The following is a 21024-nucleotide window of genomic DNA, read 5'->3' on the forward strand; positions in this document are numbered from 1 at the left end:
GGATACCTTGGCTGAGGCATCTAACCAAGTCCACCAAGGCTGTTAAAAATTTTGTATACACGTAAACAAATTATTAGTTTGAAAAACACAGTCGTTCCTTGACGTTAGCGGAGTTCATCATCACGAGGTGGTTCGGTGTGACGTGAACTCTAACCATACCTCAGGAGATACTCTACGCGCCTCTCCGACCGTGGTACATAAATATATCAGGATTCCATGCCCCTCTAATTGGTTGGTCCACAGAATTCGCCTACTGCAGGAAGCTAAACCCACCATACAATAAAATTTTGACAGCATGACAAGGCTAATATTTTACTACCCTGCCTGTAAAGGTAAAATAAAACAATTCATACAATTCATAAAACACAGCCCAGCCAGTCATGTCAACACAATAACAATATAACATAAGCCATCAATTTCCAATCATAAATTTACAACATACCGATGGTCTCCAATTACTCTATTTTCAAAATCGTTATTTTGTTTCAAGACAATTTATTAAATCTTTTCATTTAAACACAATTTTATTTACAAAACCTAAAATTAGCCATTCAACTCATTTTTCATAAAATTTCACCAAGACCGAGTTAAAACATACTTTATATAATTAAAATGATGATAAGGTTACTCACAATGTCTAGAATGGGGATTTTCGAAATACTCAGATTACTGGTCCTTGGGTGCATTTCCCTTAACTTTATCGAAAGACTCACCACCTTAACACAGTACAAAATCGAGAAACTTACTTCATTCATACTAAATTGAATTTAAACTAATTTAGACTACTAATGCACGATATGGAATGCAAAACGCATTGGTAACCATCTAATCCCCGGTATTGGCCTAATTCAACTTATCACCCGATTAATTAGCCAATGCGTCCAATTTAGCTCCAAATTGCTCCATTTCTTTTTTAATACCTCAATTCACCAAACATTATTCAAATAACACCAATTTCAGCATAAAAACCCTCCCATTTCTTCATGGAGAAATTCGGCCATTATAGTGCACTAACACCATGATTTTTCCTACTTAATTTTATCACCATTATTCATCATTTTCTAAGCCATTTCTCTTGAAATAATAACAATCCATCACCCACACACATCAAGGAAGATTCGGCCAATGAAGATTTATGGGGAAAATGGATTCTTTTCTTGTTGTTTTTCTTTTAAATATGCTAAACTAACTAAAAACACTAACATATCTTAAAATCAAATCAATCCAACATCTTTCTCTCTCCATACCCATTTTGACCAGCCATGAATTCATCATGAAAACATGTAATTTAACCATGGAAAATAAGGAGAAATGCTTAAGGAAAATAGATTTCAAGTTTACATTGAAAAATCCTACCTTTTTCACTTGTTTTCCTTGAGTTTCCACACTTTTTCTCTTGAAATTCTCCACCTAGGATTTGTTCTTTCTTTGTTTCCCTCTTTTCCTTGCTTGGCCAAATATTTGGAGAGATAATAGGCTGATTTATGCTGATTTTTAAGCTCAATAATAAAATATTCTAAGCTTGACACTTGTCATCACATTATTGGTCCATTTGTAATTTCTTAACTATTAAGCTTTCTCTCTCCTCCACACATTATTCAAGGGTCAAAAAGGATGATGGATAAAGACCTTGTGCTGGACAAATACTCTAGGGGTGCAAAATTACCAATTTGCCCCTAGGGTGGCAAAATTACCATTTTGCCCCAAGACTCCAATTTATATCGAAATTAAAATTTTCACTTTTAAACCTCAAATCATACTCCAATAAGTCAAATGGGGCCACAAAATCTTTTAAAAAAATTCTCATTTTGTCCCCAAGTGGCAAATGACCATTTTGCCCTTGGATAGTGAAAATTCTGGTTTGACTCCAAATTGATCCTCAAACACCGAATTACCATTTAAAGTCATCCATAGACCGTGAAGCTCTTAATTTCACCTTAAAATTCCTATTTGATCTAGTTCGAGGCTTAAATTAACTTGCTTGTACCTCTAGGTACAATACCTACTTTTGTAAATTTTTTAGGACTCTCCTAGCATGCAATCATGCTATCATCACATGTATGTCATGACAAGTACTTTATACGGTCAGGCTTTACATATCATTCTTTGTTCCACTCTTTCATACGAATATAACATCATTCTTCCTTAACCAATTTACAAATTGTACTTAAAATTGCAAGACTTGAAACTTGATTCTCCTCAAGTATTTTTCAATATTAATACTAATATCGCTCTCAACTTACAGCTCCCATTTTATAACCACATAACTTAGTGCTTGCTTTCATGAGATCCATGGTAGAACTCCTCTTGAGTATTTCCTTGGGGATATTTATCTTAAATTTATGTCTCACAACAGGTGATCACTTAACTCGTGACTTAGCCGTTTGGTTCCTTAGCAAATTTCAAAATCACACATCTTATACTCATTTTGTATAATTTATAATTCTTTCTCAAAGGTGTTTAAACATTCTTGAAACACTTAATCACTGATTTTCTCTTTCATACTTTGAGCATATCATTTCCATAAAGGCATGCCCTACTACTCATGCTTAAATTTATCTCCAAGGGTTTCTAGCATGTCACCTAGTTTACTTGTGTTGTTACTAACCCTTTTTATCTAACAGAGCCAAGACAAGAATTGTAAATTCTCATAACGATATTCTATATAAACTCGTTTTTTGTATCGCCCTTGTAATCCTTCATTAACACTTCCATCACTTGGTATCTTATCTCAATGTAGCCATCTCAAGAATCTTTCAATTTCTCTTTTAATTATATGCCCATATCCAAGGAGATAAAGAAACTTTTCAATTCATTCCGATTAACATTCCCCAGAACATTTAAAACTCCCAAATAACAAAAGCTCAATGACCAATGACTAAAATTCAACTTGTAAACTCATTATCATATCACTCCCATTTTGCTCATGCATCATAGACATGAGATATTCGTAGCATTGCAGCGCTGGATACTCAGTGCAGTAGCACTGTGATTACTAAAAATTCCATCATCAAAGTTATTTATCTGCATTCAAGGTCACTACATGTCACGACCCAAAACTCCCCATCGGGCCCGTGACAACCGTCGCGACGCCTCGACAGACATTCTTCACCCCGAATGCATATCGAAACCTCGCAAGGCTCTCGTATCAGCTTTCGCACTTCCCCCGTAAGCAATAGTTATCAAATATCAAAATTCGAAGGATTACAAATCATTTCCAAATTAGGACATAACATATTGTTTTCTAGCTCACAAGGGCATTTTCGTCATTTTTTTTTAAATCTCAAAACTTGCTAAAAATGTAGTAGGTAAGTAGAAAATATATATTTAATGATTTAAAAACAAATTAAGTATCTAAAACGTTCATTTGAAGTGAAAATTTGACCATTTGAATATAATAAAAATATTCAATAAAATAAACTATTTTCTTGTAAAATAATTTTCATAAAACTATCGGTACATAATTCTTACAGCGTAAAAGTTAATTATATTCATATATACTATAAAGCAAATAACCAAAGCATAAAATTTCTTTTACAGTGACACGTGGGCCCACATCTAACCAAAATGCATCGGAAGCTGGAAACGTACAGCTTTTACCGATTCGAGTCCAAATGAAGATCCTTGTCAAAGTCAGCTAACTATGAAATTCCCCGAGCCTGAAATGTGAGGAAATGAAGATGGTGAGATTAAAAAATCCCAGTGAGTAAACAGATACCATCTAAACTATCTAAAGTCAAGTAAATTGAGACAATTAAAATAAGTCATCATACTGTAATTTCATTACCTTTCAACTCATTTCAACCAAATAAAATGAATCCATATAAATCGAGTAATCAACTTGCCTTATGAATTTCTTAAAACTTTGGCTCATGCCAAAACTCATACTCAGTGATACCTTGCGCAAGGCATCCAACCGAGTCCGCCAAGGCTGTTAAAATTTTTGTATATACTTAAAATATATTTTTAGTTTGATAAAAATACAACCGTTCCTTGACGTTGGCTGAGTTCCCCTTCACGTGGTGGTTTGGCATGAAGTGAACCCTAAGCTTTACCCTAGGAGATACCCTACGCGCCTCTCCGTTCGAGGTAAGAATATAATGGAGTTTACCATTCTCCTTCTAATAGGCTGGTCCACGGAACCTCCTCTGCAGTGAATAATTAATATATAATCCACTAATCAATAAAATTAATTCTAGCATGACATGGCAATTTATTGCAACCTAGCCTCTCAAGGCTGAATACACAATATAAATAATTCTAACACCAAAATTAGTTTAACCATTCATGCTCATTTATTGTCATAAGCCATTCAATTTAAACCATAAATTTACAACACAAGCAGGCAGTCTCTAATTACTCTATTTTCAAAACCAATATTCGATTTTTCCAAAAAATTTATAAAATCATTTTATAAAATCATAATTTCTCTTAGAACATAGCAATTTACCATTTAAACCCATTTTCCATAAAATCACACAATTGTATAAAACTACTCTAGACAATTAAGATGATAATAAGTTCACTCACAGTTCTAGGAGTCGATATACTCTTAATCCCAATCTCCAAGCACAATTTCTGTACTTTTACCAGTGTACTTTGCTCACCACCTATCCACAATGTGCAATACATAATTCATCACATCAATGCTTGATCATTATAAAATCAATTCAGGCTCGGTATATATACATGATATGATATACAACTTATCAGACTACCGTTTAAATGAGGTGCTGACCTAATTCGGCCTATTATCTCCAATTTAACTCCAAATCAATTCTTCTCACTTTCTACACTCCAATTATACTTCAATTACCTTAGTGACTATAAATGAGATTCAATTTATCAGTCCCGATAGCAAATTACGAAAATACCCCTAGTGGGTAAAAATTCGTATTTTTGCTCCGAAAATTTCCATTATTTTTCTAGGCTCATAATTCATCATTATTCATCATAATTCGTCAAATAGACATCAAGATTATCAGCCAATATTCCCCTAGAAAATTCAGCCAATAATGGTAATGGAGGAAAATAAATTCTTTTCTTGTTGTTTTATTCCTAAATATGCTAAACTAACTTAAAACACTAACATAACTTAAAATCAAATTAATCTAACAATTTTCTCTCTCCTAACCCATTTTTCAGAATTGAATTCATCATAATAACTCAATATTCAACCATGAAAATCAAGAATAAAAGCATGGGTAAGCTAGGTATCAAGGAGAACTAAAGAAATTCTAACTTACCTAGCTTGTTTCCTTGATTTCTTCACTTTTTCTTTGAATTTTTCACCTAGGTTTTCTTATTTTTCCCTTTCTTCTTCCTCTCTTTCTCTCTCTTCCTTGCTTGGCCGGCCATATGAAGAAATTGGGCTGATTTTATGCCTTTTTATAAAGAAACAATAAAATAATAAAGGTATGACACATGGTATTTTCTTATTGGTCCATTTTTAAAATTTTAAAATTTTAATCCTTTTTTTCTCCACCACACAATTACTCAATGGTCAAAATGAGGATAAAGGAAGACCATGTGCTGGAAAAATGTCCTGGTGGTGGAAAATTACAATTTCGACCCTAGGGTGGTAAAATTATCATTTTACCCTTTTACTCTAAATTATACCGAAACTAAAATTTTTCACTTCAAAACCTCAAATCCTACTCCAATAAGTCAAATTATACTCCAATAAGTCAAATGGGGCCAAAAAAATCTTTTCTAAAATTTCCATTTTGTCCCCTGGTGGCAAATGACCATTTTACCCTTGGATAGTGAAAATTTTGGTTTGACTCCAAATTGATCCTCAAACTCCGAATTACCATTTTCAGTCATCCCTAGACTGTGAAGCTCTTAATTTCACCTTAAAATTTCTATTTGATCTAGTTCGAGGCTTAAATTAACTTGCTTGTACCTCTAGGTACAATACCTACTTTTGTAAATTTTTTAGGACTCTTCTAGCATGCAATCATGCTATCATCACATGTATGTCATGACAAGTATTTTATAAGGTCAGGCTTTACATATCATCCTTTGTTCCACTCTTTCATACGAATATAACATCATTCTTCCTTAACCAATTTACAAATTGTACTCGAAATTTCAAGACTTGAAACTAGATTTTCCTCAAGTATTTTTCAATATTAATACTAATATCGCTCTCAGCTTAGAGCTCCCATTTTATAACCACATAACTTAGTGCTTGCTTTCACGAGATCCATGGCAGAACTCCTCTTGAGTATTTCCTTGGGGATATCTATCTTAAATTTATGTCTCACAGCAGGTGATCACTTAACTCGTGACTTAGTCGTTTGGTTCCTTAGCAAATTTCAAAATCACACATCTTATACTCATTTTGTATAATTTATAATTCTTTCTCAAAGGTGTTTAAACATTCTTGAAACACTTAATCACTGATTTTCTCTTTCATACTCCGAGCATATCCTTTCCATAAAGGCATGCCCTACTACTCATGCTTAAATTTATCTCCAAGGGTTTCTAGCATGTCACTTAGTTTACTTGTGTTGTTACTAACCCTTTTTATCTACCTGAGTCAAGACAAGAATTGTAAATTCTCATAATTATATTCTATATAAACTCGTTTTCTGTATCGCCCTTGTAATCCTTCATTAACACTTCCATCACTTGGTATCTTATCTCAATGTAGCCATCTCAAGAATCTTTCAATTTCTCTTTTAATTATATGCCCATATACAAGGAGATAAAGAAACTTTCAATTCATTCAGGTTAGCATTCCCCAGAACATTTAAAACTCCCAAATAACAAAGCTCAATGACCAATCACTAAAATTCAACTTGTAAGCTCATTATCATATCACTCCCATTTTGCTCGTGCTTCATAGACATGAGATATTCGTAGCATTGCAGAGCTGGATACTCAGTGCAGCAACACTGTGATTACTAAAAATTCCCTCATCAAAGTTATTTATCTGCATTCAAGGTCACTACATGTCACGACCCGGAACTCCCCATCGGTCCCGTGACAACCCCCGCGAGGCCTCGACAGACATTCTTCACCCCGAATGCAGATCGAAACCCCACAAGGCTCTCGTATCAGCTTTCGCACTTCCTCGATAAGGAATAGTTATCAAATATCAAAATTCGAAAGATTACAAATCATTTCCAAATCAGAACAAAACATATTGTTTTTTGGCTCACAAGGGCATTTTTGTCATTTTTTTTTCAAAAATCTCAAAACTTGCTAAAAATATAGTAGGTAAGCAGAAAATATATATTTAATAATCTAAAAACAAATTAAGTATCTAAAACGTTCATTTGAAGTGAAAATTTGACCATTTGAATATAATAAAAATATTCAATAAAATAAACTATTTTCTTGTAAAATAATTTTCATAAAACTATCAGTACATAATTCTTATAGCGTAAAAGTTAATTATATTCATATATACTATAAAGCAAATAACCAAAGCATAAAATTTCTTTTACAGTGACACGTGGGCCCACATCTAACCAAAGTGCATCGGAAGCTGAAAACCTACAGCTTTTACCGATTCGAGTCCAAATGAAGATCCTTGTCAAAGTCAGCTAACTATGGAATTCCCTAAGCCTGAAATGTGAGGAAATGAGGATGGTGAGATTATAAAATCTCAGTGAGTAAACAGATACCATCTAAACTATCTAAAGTCGAGTAAATGGAGACAATTAAAATAAGTCATCATACTGTAATTTCATTACCTTTCAACTCATTTCAACCAAATAAAATGAATCCATATAAATCGAGTAATCAACTTGGCTTATGAATTTCTTAAAACTTTGGCTCGTGCCAAAACTCATACTCGGTGATACCTTGCGCAGGGCATCCAATCGAGTCCTCCAAGGCTGTTAAACTTTTTGTATATACTTAAAATATATTTTTAGTTTGATAAAAATACAGTCGTTCCTTGACGTTGGCTAAGTTCCCCTTCACGTGGTGGTTTGGCATGAAGTGAACCCTAAGCTTTACCCCAGGAGATACCCTACGCGCCTCTCTGTTCGAGGTAAGAATATAATGGAGTTTACCGTGCCCCTCTAATAGGCTGGTCCACGGAACCCCCTCTGCAGTGAATAATTAATATATAATCCACCAATCAATAAAATTTATTCTAGCATGACAAGGCAATTTATTGCAACCTAGCCTCTCAAGGCTGAATACACAATATAAATAATTCTAACACCAAAATTAGTTTAGCCATTCATGCTCATTTATTGTCATAAGCCATTCAATTTAAACCATAAATTTACAACACAAGCAGGCTGTCTTTAATTACTCTATTTTCAAAACCAATATTTGATTTTTCCAAAAAATTTATAAAATCATTTTATAAAATCGTAATTTCTCTTAAAACATAGCAATTTACCATTTAAACCCATTTTCCATAAAATCACACAATTGTATAAAACTACTCTAGATAATTAAGATGATAATAAGTTCACTCACAGTTCTAGGAGTCGATATACTCTTAATCTCAATCTCCAAGCACAATTTCTGTACTTTTACCAGTGTACTTTGCTCACCACCTATCCACAATGTGCAATACATAATTCATCACATCAATGCTTGATCATTATAAAATCAATTTAGGCTCGGTATATATACATGATATGATATACAACTTATCAGACTACCGTTTAAATGAGGTGATGACCTAATTCAACCTATTATCTCCAATTTAACTCCAAATCAATTCTTCTCACTTTCTACACTCCAATTATACTTAAATTACATTAGTGACTATGAATGAGATTCAATTTATCAGTCTCGATAGCAAATTACGAAAATACCCCTAGTGGGTAAAAATTCAGATTTTTGCTTCGAAAATTCCCATTATTTTTCTAGTCTCATAATTCATCATTATTCATCATAATTCCTCAAATAGACATCAATATTATCAGCCAATATTCCCCTAGAAAATTCGGCCAATAATGGTAATGGAGGAAAACAAATTCTTTTCTTGTTGTTTTATTCCTAAATATGCTAAACTAACTTAAAACACTAGCGTAACTTAAAATCAAATTAGTCTAACAATTTTCTCTCTCCTAACCCATTTTTCAGAATTGAATTCATCATAATAACTCAATATTCAACCATGAAAATCAAGAACAAAAGCATGGGTAAGCTAGGTATCAAGGAGAACTAAAGAAATTCTAACTTACCTAGCTTGTTTCCTTGATTTCTTCACTTTTTCTTTGAATTTTTCACCTAGGTTTTCTTATTTTTCCCTTTGTTCTTCCTCTCTTTCTCTCTCTTCCTTGGTTGGCCAGCCATATGATGAAAATGGGCTGATTTTATGCCTGTTTATAAAGAAACAATAAAATAATAAAGGTATGACACATGGTATTTTCTTATTGGTCCATTTTTAAAATTTTAAAATTTTAATCCTTTTTATCTCCACCACACAATTACTCACTGGTCAAAATGAGGATAAAGGAAGACCATGTGCTAGAAAAATGTCCTGCTGGTGGAAAATTACAATTTTGCCCCTAGGGTGGCAAAATTACCATTTTACCTTTTTACTCCAAATTATACCGAAATTAAAATTTTTCACTTCTAAACCTCAAATCCTACTCCAATAAGTCAAATTATACTCCAATAAGTCAAATGGGGCCAAAAAAATCTTTTCTAAATTTCTCATTTTGTCCCCAGGTGGCAAATGACCATTTTACCCCTAGATAGCGAAAATTTGGGTTTCACTCCAAATTGATCCTCAAACTCCGAATCACCATATTAAACCATTATGGGACTTTAAAATTCTTAATTTCATCGTGAATTCTCTATTTGATCTAGTTCGAGGCTTAAATCAACTTTGTTGTACGTCTAGGTACAATATTGACTTTTTTGTAAATTTTTCGAGACTCTCTTAGTATGCAAACATGTTATCCAGCACATGTATGTCATAACAAATATTTTTATAGAGTCAGGCTTGTCATCTTCTCCCCCACTTGGATCAACCATATGATCCTTCTTCATGACTGATTTCGATATCCAGCTAAATATTAATATTTTAATCTTATTTCATTAATAAAATATTATTTTATTCTAAAAGTTTTATCTTGTCTCCTTGGTACCCAAAATACCTTATTATGCCTCACTTGACTTCCGAATCGCCTTTTATCTCACAAATTGTCCTCCGATAAAATTATTATTATGTTATTGTTATTTTCTCACTTTCGGAATATTTTATCCAAAACTACTCCTTTCGTCTTTTATCACTTTTAAACATTTTAATTGACCTCAATTTGCATTCGATCAACTTTATTTATCACCATATCAAAGTATGGGGTATTTCAATCTCCCCCACTTAAATAGAATTCATCCTCGAATTCCCGTCGATGTTGCGTTATCAATCTGCTTCTATGATCCTACTCCTTGTTCCTTCTATGGGGACATTCAATTTATTTACCTCATTCACCTTCAATTCAATTAAATGCTTTATTTATGGCAATTATCATCCTTTGGAACCGGGTCAGTAATACTTTTCACAACCATGATCTCTTATATCGAGACACTAAGCATGCCTTTATCACCATTATTAAATTTGAACCATAACTTCATCTCAATTATACCGATTTTGATCACATATCATACTTACTTATGTATACCTATTCATCATTTTATTAATTTGCTCCATACCAAATTTCTCAACCTTGATTCATCCATCTTATACTGGTTCATACCCTTCCTTTAATAGAGTTCCATTAAGAACTTAAACAATTCAAGGTTTACTTTCAAAGTCATTCATAACTTTAATCATTCATTACATGTCCGTTAACACTTTAGCTCACTAACCTCTCTGGACACTATTACAAAATCTCCCAATTACCGAGAACCATTCTTCACTTTAGTTAGTAAAATTATCAATTTCATATATACATATATACATGCATTTTCAAATGTCAACATCTCTCTTTAGATATAGGAATCCATGTGTTCACATGCCTTGGACTACATTCCCCCTTTATTCATCCGTATCCCAATCCTAGTTTCAATAAAATAATTCTTATAGTGCATGTCAACCTTCTTATTATACTTGCGTATAACTTCATATCATTCCTATCTTTTCCAACCATATGTTTGAGTTTCCTTATACTATATATCATTGCATCACAATGTCATCTCCATTGAATTATATCTATTATGCGTGTATGCTTTATAATCCTATTGATGCCTCAAAGATTTATCTTAACTTGATCATTGCATCTCATGCAATACCACAATTCCTAAGAGTCATCCTTTTTCCTTGATTATCCTTCATACCTCTACATTACCTTGTATCTTTCTTGTATTACGATATTGATTTGTCACTTAAGACTCAAACTCATTTGTATCATGTATACCTCAAGCATTTTTGAATTCTAATTTCCATAATATATATTAGGAAAATTTCATTATCTGACTTCATTTTCAGGGCCAACTTCTATCATCTTTTGTTCCACTCCTTCATATGAACATAACATCATTTTTCCTTAACCAATTTATAAATTGTACTTGAAATTGTAAAACTTAAAACTAGATTCTCTTTAAGTATTTTTCAATATTAATACTAATATCACTCTCAGTTTATAGCTTCCTTTTTATAATCACATAACTTAGTGCTTGCTTTAACGAGATCCAGAGCAAAACTTCTCTTGAGTATGTCCTTAGGAATATCTATCTTAAACTTATGTCTCACAGCATGTGATCCCTTAACTTGTGATTTAGTCGTTAGGCTTCTCAGCAAGTTTTAAAAATTTTACGTTTCATACTTGCTGTGTATGATTAGAATCTCTTCTCAAAGATGTTTATGTATTTCTAAAACACTTAATCTTAAAGGTATATAAATACATACTCATCCATTTAATCCCTAACTCATCTTCATAGATTTCTAGGGTGTCACACAATTAGCTTAATGTTGTTACTAACTCTTGTCCTTTTACTGTATCAAAACAGATATTACAAATTCTCATAATGATATTCTATATAAACTGATTTTCTATACCAGTCTCGTAATTCTTCCTTCACACTTTCATTATTTGGTATCTCATCTCAATATAGTCATTTCAAGAATCTTTCAATTTTTTCTTTTAATTATATGCCTATATACAAGGCAATAAAAAAGTTTTTCAATTCATTTGGGTAAACATTCTCCAGAATATTTAAAACTCCTAGAAAACAAAACACAATGACCAATAACCAAAATTCGATTTGTAAGCTCATTATCATGTCACTCCCATCTTACTCATGTATCATAGGCGCGAGGTATTCGGAGCATCACAATGTTGAACAGTTAATGCTAAAGTACTGTAGCTATTGGAAATTTTCTCATCAAAGCTATTTGTCTGCATTCAAAGTCACCACATCAATCATTCTCAACCAGTGGTTTCCCTTCTAGATATATATCATGAGTTCCATAAGTATAGGTACCTTCTATTTTCTTGTCACACACACTAAGCCAGATTAATACTTTCATCTCATGTCATCTTTTGACTTTTATCAACATTCATAAAATTCCACCTCAAAACATCCTTTCCATACAGTGTATTAAATTCATGATACATATACCACTCCACACATAAGTTGCTTACTATCTACAACTTTCCTCAAATTTATTGTCATCCCTATCTAATTATCTTCTTTGTCTTATACTCCAATAATTTTATTGTCTTTTGGTATAATTAACTACGAAAACAGCCCAGCTTCCTCTTCACTTTATTCTTGCAATCCTTACAGAATCAAAATTTTATATTCCCCATATTCCATAATTTAACTTCATTGGGTTATATTTGGCCCAACTATTGCCTCATAGTGTCATGGCATCACTGAGTAATCCCCTTCATGCTTAAATTACAATCATCAACTTAATCACGTTACCCATTTCGAATGTCATTTATAACCTTATTACTTCCTTCTATAACCTTCCTCAATAATTATATTACCAATTTATCTTTGTTATATTCAAAGATTCGCATACATATCTAATTATTAAAACAGCTATTTTACATTTCGTTCGAGTCATACAAAATAAAAGCCACTCCTAACTCCTTTATATAGGTAACTACCACATTTTCCCTTAAACAACACTTGCCTAGATTTATGATAATACAACTTCAACTAAAGTATTAAACATCTTTAGGTTCCTCATTGTCTTGATCCGGGCACATCAATGGATCCTTTTCCGTCTGAGATTTTCTCCTTTGTTCTTCAATCCAGGCTTGTTGCATTCTCCTACGTTCCTCATCACTTATCGGTGCAGCATTTCTTCCACATCCAAGAGGAAAATGGCGCAGAACGTTCACCCCCTTCCTAAGACGAATATCTCCCCTTGCAATTGCCTTCCTCGTATGTTCTCTATGGTACTCTTTGGATTGTTTCAAAAGGAAATCTATTTCAGTTTTCAGAATATTGGAGCTACTTTCACTTTCAAAATTCTGGCTACTCTCAAAGCTTTCCTTATTATGAACCCATTCTGCTAAGTTAAGAGGAATTCTATTATTAGGAATTTGGGATGGACCACCTTCCGAATCACCTGTATCAGGGTGCCATTTGCTTCTAGCCGTAGAATCTAGAGATCCCTCGCTATCAGTATGAGAGGTATCGAGACTACCACCTCTTCTAGACATGGTGTGTATGTCACCAGTGCACCTCAAAACCTATATGCAATCAAATAGTAATTGTTTAATTATTTATGCATCTCAAAAGTAGGTAGATTTCTATATGTAGATGCATACATTCTATTCAATCTAACCTAACTTAACTTAACTTAACTTATCTTAACTTAACTGGACTTAGGGCCACGTAGTGTCAGTGTAGATTTCTTAAAACAACCTTAAAATTAAAAACTTTAAAATCCAAAGCTTTAAAACCAAAATCTCTGATCTTTAAACCATGATCTGATACCAATCCAAATTGTCACTACCCGAAACTCCCCATCGGGCCTATGACAACCGCCGTGAGGCCTCGACAGACATTCTTCACCCCGAATGCCGATCGAAACCCCGCAAGGCTCTCGTATCAGCTTTCACACTTCCCCGGTGAGCAATAGTTATCAAATATCAAAATTCGAAGGATTACAAATCATTTTCAAATCAGAACATAACATATTGCTTTCTAGCTCACAAGGGCATTTTCGTCAATTTTTTTTTTGAAAATCTCAAAACTTGCTAAAAATGTAGTAGGTAAGCAGAAAATATATATTTAATGATTTAAAAACAAATTAAGTATCTAAAACGGTCATTTGAAGTGAAAATTTGACCATTTGAATATAATAAAAAAATTCAATAAAATAAACTATTTTCTTGTAAAATAATTTTCATAAAACTATCGGTACATAATTCTTATTACGTAAAAGTTAATTATATTCATATATACTATAAAGCAAATAACCAAAGCATAAAATTTCTTTTACAACGACACGTGGGCTCACATCTAACCAAAATGCATCGGAAGCTGGAAACCTACAGCTTTTACCGATTCGAGTCCAAATGAAGATCCTTGTCAAAGTCAGCTAACTATGGAATTCCCTAAGCCTGAAATATGAGGAAATGAAGGTGGTGAGATTATAAAATCCCAGTGAGTAAACAGATACCATCTAAACTATCTAAAATTGAGTAAATGGAGACAATTAAAATAAGTCATCATACTGTAATTTCATTCCCTTTCAACTCATTTCAACCAAATAAAATCAATCTATATAAATCGAGTAATCAACTTGGCTTATGAATTTCTTAAAACTTTGGCTCGTGCCAAAACTCATACTCGGTTATACCTTACGCAGGGCAACCAACCGAGTCCACCAAGGCTGTTAAAATTTTTGTATATACTTAAAATATATTTTTAGTTTGAGAAAAATACAGCCGTTCCTTGGCGTTGACTGAGTTCCCCCTCACGTGGTGGTTTGGCATGAAGTGAACCCTAAGCTTTACCCCAAGAGATACCCTACACGCCTCTCCATTCGAGGTAAGAATGTAATGGAGTTTACCATGCCCCTCTAATAGGTTGGTCCACGGAACCCCCTCTGCAATGAATAATTAATATATAATCCACCAATCAATAAAATTCATTCTAGCATGACATGGCAATTTATCGCAACCTAGCCTGTCAAGGCTGAATACACAGCATTAATAATTCTAACACAAAAATTAGTTTAGCCATTCATGTTCATTTATTGTCATAAGCCATTCAATTTAAACCATAAATTTACAACATAAGCAGGCAGTCTCCAATTACTCTATTTTCAAAACCAATATTCGATTTTTCCAAAAAATTTATAAAACCATTTTATAAAATCATAATTTCTCTTAAAACATAGCAATTTACCATTTAAACCCATTTTTCATAAAATCACATAATTGTATAAAACTACTTGAGATAATTAAGACGATAATAAGTTCACTCACAGTTCTAGGAGTCGATATACTCCTAATCCCAATCTCCAAGCACAATTTTTGTACTTTTACCAGTGTACTTTGCTCGCCACCTATCCGCAATGTGCAATACATAATTCATCACATCAATGCTTGATCATTATAAAATCAATTCAGGCTCGGTATATATACATGATATGATATAGAACTTATCAAACTACCGTTTAAATGAGGTGTTGACCTAATTCGGCCTATTATCCCTAATTTAACTCCAACTCAATTCTTCTCACTTTCTACACTCCAATTATACTTAAATTACCTTAGTGACTGTGAATGAGATTCAATTTATCAGTCCCGGTAGTAAATTACGAAAATATCCCTAGTGGGTAAAAATTCATATTTTTGCTCCGAAAATTTCCATTATTTTTCTAGGCTCATAATTCATCATTATTCATCATAATTTCTCAAATAGACATCAAGATTATCAGCCAATATTTCCCTAGAAAATTCGGCCAATAATGGTAATGGAGGAAAATAAATTCTTTTCTTGTTGTTTTATTCCTAAATATGCTAAACTAACTTAAAACACTAACATAACTTAAAATCAAATTAATCTAACAATTTTCTCTCTCCTAACCCATTTTTCAGAATTGAATTCATCATAATAACTCAGTATTCAACCATGGAAATCAAGAACAAAAGCATGGGTAAGCTAGGTATCAAGGAGAACTAAAGAAATTCTAACTTACCTAGCTTGTTTCCTTGAATTCTTCACTTTTTCTTTGAGTTTTTCACCTAGGTTTTCTTGTTTTTCCCTTTGTTCTTCCTCTCTTTCTCTCTCTTCCTTGCTTGGCTGGCCATATGAAGAAAATTGGCTGATTTTATGCCTTTTTATAAAGAAAGAATAAAATAATAAAGGTATGACACATGGCATTTTCTTATTGGTCCATTTTTAAAATTTTAAAATTTTAATCCTTTTTATCTCCACCACACAATTACTCAATGGTCAAAATGAGGATAAAGGAAGACCATGTGCTGGAAAAATGTCCTGGTGGTGGAAAATTACAATTTTGCCCTTGGGGTGGCAAATTTACCATTTTACCCTTTTACTCCAAATTATACCAAAATTAAAATTTTTCAATTCTAAACCTCAAATCCTACTCCAATAAGTCAAATTATACTCCAATAAGTCAAATGGGGCCAAAAAAAGCTTTTCTAAAATTCCCATTTTGTCCCCAAGTGGCAAACGACCATTTTACGCCTAGATATCGAAAATTTCGGTTTGACTCCAAATTGATCCTCGAACTCTGAATCACCATATTAAACCATTATGAGACTTTAAAATTCTTAATTTCATCGTGAATTCTCTATTTGATCTAGTTCGAGGCTTAAATCAACTTTGTTGTACGTTTAGGTACAATACCGACTTTTTTGTAAATTTTTCGAGACTCTTTTAGCATGCAAACATGTTATCCATCACATGTATGTCATAACAAATATTTCTATAGAGTCGGGCTTGTCATCTTCTCCCCCACTTGGATCAACCTTATGATCCTTTTTCTTGATTGATTTCGATATCCGGCTAAATATTAATATTTTAATATTATTTCATTAATAAAATATTATTTTATTCTAAAAATTTTATCTTGTCTCCTTGGTACCCAAAATACCTTATTATGCCTCACTTGACTTTCGAATCGCCTTTTATCTCACAAATTCTCCTTCGATAAAATTATTATTATTTTCTCACTTTCGGAATACTTTATCCTAAACTACTCCTTTCGTCTTTTATCACTTTTAAACATTTTAATTGACCTCAATTTGCATTTGATCAACTTTATTTATCACCATATCAAAGTATGGGGTATTTCACTACATCAATCATCCTCAACCATTAGGTTTCCTTTCTAGGCATATATCATGAATTCCATAAGCATAGGTACTTTCTATTTGCTTGTCATACACACTAAAGCCAAGTTAATACTTTCAACTCATGTCATGTCACGACCCAAATTCCGAGTCATGACCGGCGCATGGATCCAATGGACGTAATCCACTAAACCCAAGCAAGCCTATTATTTATCTTACTTATGATTCTATTTATTTTCACTAAGTCCTATTTCATGACTTTGAGTCAAAATAGTGATATACATTGCCAACTCGTACTGGCATTACTCTTTTAAAATTTACATTTAAGTTCATCTATACATAACAAAATAATACTCGACCTCCAGCGGAGTGACTCGGATGGATATACAGCTACCGAATGCCGAGACACCTACCAGAAGATGTACACAGATCTACAAGGACACCTCGTCCTAATTATCGGCTACCTCGTGATCTGAAAACATGAATTTGAAAATGGTGAGTATAAACCCAGTGAGTGAACAAGGAAGGGAACAAGCAACAATTAGGAAATATTTAAAATCATGATGCACTTGTTTCAAACAATGCAATTTAGTTCATTCCTATTTAAAACCCCTCCAAACCCCAGAGTTTTTCGCTACAGCGAGCATGAATTTCGATGCAGTGAAAACAAAGCAACAAGAGAAACATTTTTCCTCACTCAACAAAAGCCATCCTGTTAAACTAATAAAATCAACCTAACATTCATGAAAATTCTCAAAGTATAATGTGTCAAATTTTACGTACATTACAACCATAAATCATTGTCCATCAATTTGCTATATCACACACATTTACATATGTATATATATATATACCTATATACCCATCATCATCATCTCACCAACCCATCATCATCATCACCAGCTCATCATCATCATCACCAGCTCATGCGCACTCCCTACTCGCACATGGCTGGGTCATCACCGGATTATGCGCACTCCCTACTCGCACATAATCGGGTCATCCTCGGCTTATGCACACTCCCTACTCGCACATAGCCGAGTCAACATAATTACAGAACATTATATTCAAGCATATATGTATATCAACATAATGCAGCCACATAGAAATCCATAATAATTACATTTCATAACATAAACCTTTTCTCAAAAGCTTGTTCCCAAGGCATTCATTTTCATGAAAAATTGTATAAAATCATTCAAACACTTTGTTCAAAACAGTCATATTCCCAAAACAATTTTGATAGGCAGTCCACTCACAGGTGTCGAAAAATCCGGATTTCGGGTGAACTCTGACTAATAGTCCTCAGGCGCAATTCCTTTGCCTTTTCCGGATGTCTCACCACCTTGACAAATAACAAAGTTGAGGAATTTACTATATTGTCCCTAAATTGATATAAATTAATTTAAACTACTAATGCTTGATATGTAAATGCACAAATATACCCGATTACCGCTTAATCACGGTATCGATTAAATTCGACCGATCACCCGATTAATCGGCGATTGTGTCCAAATAACCTCCAAATTAATTCATTTCTCCTCTAATACCTTAATTTACCACATACATTTAAATAAAGCCAAATTCAGCCTTAGAACCCTCACAATTCCTTATAGAAAAATTTAGTCATTTGGTGCACTAGCATCGAATTTTTTTCTACATAACCGTTTCACCTTAATTCATCATTTTCCATGCCATTTTCCTAGAAATAAAAACAATTCCCCATTGATATTCAGCCCTCATGGTTCGGCCAATAAGGAACCCTAGAGAAATTGAATATTTCTTTTGTGTTTTTGTTCATAACCATGCTTAACTATCCCTAAACACTAACATAGTCTAAAATCAAATTATTCCAACAACAATTCCTCTTCCATACCCATTTTTCAGAATTGAATTCATCATGATAACTCAATATTCAACCATGGAAATCAAGAACAAAAGCATGGTTAAGCTAGGTATCAAGGAGAATTAAAGAAATTTTAACTTACCTAGCTTGTTTCCTTGATTTCTTCACTTTTTCTTTGAATTTCCACCTAGGTTTTCTTGTTTTTCCTTTTGTTCTTCCTTTTTTCTTGTTGCTGAATGTCTAGGCCGAATATGGTGAGGGAATTGGGGATTTAATGGGCTGATTTCTATAGAAAATAATAAAATAATCAAGCATGCCATGTGTCACATGCTTATTTGCCCAATTTTTAACTTTTTGACTTTTTCTTCTTAATTTTCCACCACAAATATTCTGGTATTTATCCAATCCTACCCCAATTAAAATCCCTTGGTCTTGACAAGTGCTGGGGTGAAAAATTTACCGATTTGCCCCCGAGACGAAAAAATTATGATTTTGCCCCTATACTCCGAAATGTACCGGAATCTCATTGTTTCTACTTTTCAACCTAAAATAACACTAATATTGATAAATATTAACCAAATGGGGTAAAAATTACTTTAAAAAAAAATTTTCGTTTAGTCCTCTAGTGGTAAGATTACCATTTTGCCCTTGTGCTCTATAAATACCGGGAATCAAAATTTTTCACTGTTAAACATCATTTTATACTCCAATAATCATAATTATATTTCATATAATTATTCTTTGTCAAATGTGATCAAATCTTGGCTAAAAATCTCCATTTTATCATCAAATGGTAAAATGACCGTTTTGTCCCTAATCGGTCAATTTTCTGATGGACTCCAAACTGGACCTTGAACTCTAAATCACTATTCTAAGCCATTCTGTTGGTTTTAAAATTTTCAAATTCCTCTTAGAATTTCTATTTGAACTAGTTCAAGGCTCGATTTAACTTAGTTGTACCACTCGATACAATATCGTCTTTTAATCGAGCTTGACAAGGTCTCACATTCTCCCGCACTAATAAAAATTCGGTCCCCGAATTTAAATTCAATGTAGAGTGGCTTACCCTTACATATCGAAGAGGTGTGGATGCTTTGTCCGCATCTCATCCTCAGCTTCCCACGTTACCTCCTCGCTAGTGTGATTCCACCACAACACTTTCACTGAGGCTACATCCTTTGAACGGAGCTTTTTAACTTGCCTATCAAGGATAGCTACCGGTTGTTCCTCATAGGTTAGATCATCTTGCAACTGAATAGTTTCATACCGTATTACATGTGATGGATCTGGGTTGTACTTCCTAAGTATGGACACATGAAACACGGGATGAATATTAGAAAGGTCTGGTGGTAATGCCAAACGATAAGCCACCGCTCCAACCTTGTCTAAGATCTCGAATGGCCCTATATACCGAGGACTTAACTTCCCTTTCTTGCCAAACCTCATTACCCCTTTGGTTGGCAAAACTTTCAAAAATACATGATCTCCTACTTGGAACTCCAAGTCTCTCCGTCGGTTATCAGCATATGATTTCTGTCTACTTTGTGCTGTTAACATCCTCTGACGGATCATGTGTATTTTCTCGGTTGCATCCTGCACCAATTCAGGCCCCAAAAGTTTCCTTTCTCCCACCTCTAGCCGTCCAACGGGTGACCTACATCTTCGTCCATTTAAGGCCTCAAATGGTGCCATTTGGATGCTAGTTTGGAAACTGTTGTTGTAGGCAAATTCCACTAAGGGTAGATATTGTTCCCACCTGACACCAAGGTCTATCACACAAGCCCTCAACATATCCTCCAATGTCTGTATGGTCCGTTCAGATTGTCCACCAGTCTGAGGGTGGAAAGCTGTGCTGAAATCCAACTTAGTGCCCAATGCTTCTTGCAACTTTCCCCAAAACCTACTAGTAAACTGAGCTCCTCTGTCAGATACTATAGAAATGGGAATACCATGTAGTCG

At 33.7% G+C, this 21024-nt stretch overlaps 1 long non-coding RNA gene across 1 annotated transcript; it reads right to left on the bottom strand.

Moving 5' to 3' along the window:
• Nucleotides 1-17523: 17523 nt before the first annotated feature.
• LOC148763649 (uncharacterized) lies at nucleotides 17524-19288 on the bottom strand. The gene is made up of 3 exons (XR_016025137.1): nucleotides 19208-19288; nucleotides 18479-18564; nucleotides 17524-17691 (listed from the first exon to the last, which is right to left on the bottom strand). It is a non-coding gene; the product is annotated as an uncharacterized LOC148763649 (long non-coding RNA).
• Between the last annotated feature and the right edge of the window lie 1736 nt (nucleotides 19289-21024).

The sequence above is a fragment of the Theobroma cacao genome, chromosome 3, assembly GCF_053813885.1.
Source record: "Theobroma cacao isolate CCN51 chromosome 3, ASM5381388v1, whole genome shotgun sequence".
NCBI classification, from domain to species: Eukaryota; Viridiplantae; Streptophyta; class Magnoliopsida; order Malvales; family Malvaceae; genus Theobroma; species Theobroma cacao.